Source organism: Zingiber officinale, chromosome 5B (assembly GCF_018446385.1).
Source record: "Zingiber officinale cultivar Zhangliang chromosome 5B, Zo_v1.1, whole genome shotgun sequence".
NCBI classification, from domain to species: domain Eukaryota; kingdom Viridiplantae; phylum Streptophyta; class Magnoliopsida; order Zingiberales; family Zingiberaceae; genus Zingiber; species Zingiber officinale.
The window spans coordinates 100,518,524-100,522,790 of record NC_055995.1 but is presented as its reverse complement, the minus strand read 5'-3'; positions in this window follow the sequence as shown (position 1 = coordinate 100,522,790).

Here is a 4,267-nt window from a genome sequence, read left to right as displayed (position 1 = left end):
AATCCAACTCATTAAAAGGGATTATATATTGATATGGTTAAGAGACAATTAACATACAATTCATTATTGGCTTGATTAGATTTTGGAAACCTAAATCCAATACCCCTCTCTCACTGTCCCTCTCTCTTGTCACCGATCATAACAAGAGGTTCTCATCTTGTTGTCGTGAGCCGCCCAAAGCAAGAAGATCTTCCTTTTGCTTCTTCTTCCTCTTCTTGATCCTTATTCTTCGCTCGTAGCTAATACGTACCAAAGGCGAAACTTGTTCTCTTGGAGTTGTCTTGAAGAGCTCAGCATAGATACGAATAGAGGCAAGGTTCGATAATGTCGTAAAAGGTTGATGCCCTTCTCGTTACAGGTCATCCGTAAGGTATACCTAGAATAATTATTATTTAATTTCATTTTGTTTTATGATCTTGTTAGCACGATTGTATCTTGCATGCGTGTGGTGTGTGTGATGTAATAAATTAGTTTATTTTTTCGTTAAGTCTTCCGCTGCGTATGTTTATGAAATGTGTTTTCAGCACACACCGTATCGGCCATATCCTAATAGTGGTATCAGAGCCTGATCGTGCTTCGACATGATCATAAAATTATTTTACAATTCATAATTAGTGTTGTAATTATTTTTTTAGATTTTCTAGAATTATTAATAATTTTCTATTTTTGGAAGTTTCCTAAATTGTTAAAAAATTTCACTTTTAAAAAGTTTCTGGAATAATTTTATAAAATTAAATTAGAAATACTATGTTAATTAAGAAATTATTATTTCTGAAATTTTCTAGAATTTTAAGAAATATTCTATTTTTAAAAAATTTTCTAATTTGTTAGGTAATACCAAATTTGAAAAGATTCTAAAATTATTTAAAAATTCGAGATATATTCTTAATTAATTTATAGAAATTGTCTTTTATGAAATTCTTAAATTTATTAAAATATTCTATTTTTAGAAAGTTTCCTAAATTGTTAGAAAATATCAAATTTAGAAAGATTTGGAAAATCATAAAAAATCTAGATTTGAAGGATCCTGTAATAAATTAAAAAATATTAATTATTTATTTCCTAAATTATTAGGAAATTAATTTAGAAATTCGTTTTCAAAATAATTAAAGATTCTTGATTGATAGAAAAATTAGATATATTAATTAAATTTGAAAATTAGTTTTCTAATTTTATTAGATAAATTTTGATTTATTAAAATCAAATTTATAACATATTTTTATTTCTAAAATAGAATTACAATATATTTAAATTTATGTCATGTTTATGCTATATTATATGCCATATAGAGAAGTTAGATCCCCTGGTCTACAAAAAAGTGGGTCAGGGGATGAACCACTTGTAATTACGACTATATCATGGCCTCGATCCGATCGCAATTGGTAAGGATCCTTCTCTGGGTCCACCATCCTCCCGAGTCCCCCCCCTAGTCACTGCCTAGCAGCATGGCCACTTGCCCACCCCTGGGACCACCCGCCCTGACCCAAACTATGACCTAGGGGGATGGTGAACCTAGGGAGGGATCACAACCTGAGGCTGGATCGTGACCACGATCCGACCACAATTGCAAGTGATCAATCCCCTAGTCCACTTTTTTATAGACCAAGGGATCTGATCTCCCATGTAGATGTATTAATTATAACATGATTAAATTTTACCATGTGTGTGATGTGATTAGATCTTGTCGTATGTGTGATGTGCCATGCTATCTCATGCGTGTGATGTATCATGTCATCATCTACATTGTAACGCCCACCTCCTACTGACCAAACTATGAAGCCAGGGGTTACATTATGCTAACTATTCTTATGCGGAAATAAACTGAACTAATTAAAACTCTATGCTGCGTGCTATAAAATTCGAACTTTGTGTTCGGGATACATTGCTGAAGTTATACATATGCTAAAGAGGGGATCTTAACCTTCTATTTGGTTGTAACTGAAGTTAGGCACTTCTGGCCGAAATCAGACACTTCAATCGATCGGCTGATCGATTGGAGCTGGCTAATCGATCCACTGATTGACTCAACTTGCTACTGTGCGCGGAGTCAAGTCTGGATCAATCGGCTAATCGATCCAGCCTGGCCAATCGATCCGGTGATCGATTCAGAGGCTCTCTGTTTGCAGGAATTAAATTCCCGATCGATCAGCTGATTGATCCATGTCCGATCGATCAGCTGATCGACTCTTCAGCTCTCTGTATGCGGCAGATCGCTTTCCAATCGATCGGCTGATCGATCGAGGGCTACTCAATCGATCAGCTGATCGATTCCATAGTGTTCTATACGCGGGGTCTTCATCCAATCGATTGGTTGATCGATTGAGGACTGCTCAATCGATCGGCTGATCGATTGGGTTTCTGATTTCTGCAGAAATCAGACCCAACTTCATACAGAACTTCCAGGAATCACTAAAATATAGCATCACTCACATTTTACTATCTTAACAAGACAATTAGCAGTCTAAACATGGCAAAACCCTTAGGTTCACAAATCATGAGACTCAACATCCTAAAAGTGCAGCAAAGTAAAACTATAAGAAGTACTAAGTTCTTAATTTGCTAGTTTTCCCCCAAGATCTTCATTCCAAGTTCCTTGTACACACACACCTTCATCGCATTGCCTCCAGCCTCCTCTATTCCATCTTTCCTTTACCTTTATCTGCAGTATAAGGAAATTGTAACTATAAGCTTGGGAGCTTAGTAAGAAACCATCTACCTCACAAAAATATGCATTTACAGAAATCATGCTTTTTGAAAGATGCTATGCTGATATGCAAGCTGAGAATCATACTAAAAATGCTAAAACATGGCATATGAGCACGTAAATCATGGCAATCAAGAACTAAACATAAAGCTATCTGCTATGTAAATAGAAAACTGAACTGAAGCTAAGCTGAATCCACTTATCTGTTTTGGTGAAGTTTGAAAACTATTTTCATAAATAGGTAAAAATACTAAACATGCTGCTGATGGACCCAGCATCTGTACTTGCTATGCGCGCATCCCTAACTAGACTCGGGGTTGCAAGACCCGAATTTAGTAGGGTTTACTAGGTTATCTAAACCTAGGGACGACTGTGGGAGCCCAACCCAAGGACAACTGAAGTCCTGTACAGTGCCATTGATAAAATAAAATACTGATTTTATAACTGATTTATCATATCTTGCTTTTTACTAGGTTATCTAAACCTAGAGCTAGGTTATCTGAACCTAGAGGCAACTATGGGAGCCCACCCATTGGATCGTAGTCCCATACAAGCTGAAGCAAGGCTAAGTATACTGTTTAAATGCATCTACAACATTTAACTAAACTATTAAAATGCCTACTGTGGCATTTAGCTGTGCTAACCATTTCATCGAGCACTTGGTGTGCACTAATTCACACCCTACGTACCGAAGGATTTGCATATGACAAAACTAAAGCATAGAAACATACAAATAACTACTTATACTGCAGGTGAGGGGTTACTCACTTCCTACACTAATTTTCCTTACAATCCACTCGCTAGGTTTTCCGAAGAAGAGATCTCCTCGATGACCTTCTTGCGTCTATGCTTTCTTCTCGCGGAGAGGAGCGTCCTCGTGCCGGAATCGTCGTCGGATGGTGCTTCTATGGCCCTAGGGTGAAACCCTAGGTCTTCTTGAACTTGGGCGCCGAGAGGGTGAGGAGGAGAAAGGGGTCAGCGGGTGAGGTTGAGGGAAAAGAAGAATTGTCGTTCAAGAAAATAACAATCCTCACTTAAGTTCCCTATTTATATTAAGTGATTAATTCACCCCGACTAACTTTAAATATAATTGTTTTCCTCTTCTTTCAGCACACCCCTGCTGGAACCTCCTGGTTACTAGAGTCATCTATAAGGCGTAGAGTCTAATAGGTCTTGGGTTCAATTCCCGCTTAGGCTATTTTACGTCCTTATTTATTTTTGCTACTTCGGCTATTCTAAAAATTCCAGAAAAATCCTAGAATATTTCTAAAATTATTTTGAGAATTTTCGAGTGTTACAACAATGCATGACATCATCATTTATGTCATGTATATAATGTCATGTAGATCGAATATTTGCATGATGTAGATGAGACCAAATCCCTAACACAATATTAAAATCTACACTTTTCATTAATATGGTAAGAACCAGAGTTTAAGTTCTTATTTGAGTTATTGGTCAAAGTCAAGCTCAACTTAAAATTAAATATGTTCAAACTATGGAGCTGCAATCTCATAATTAACAGATTGGTTTTAAACTTAAAGCGTTGATTTGTTGTGCTAA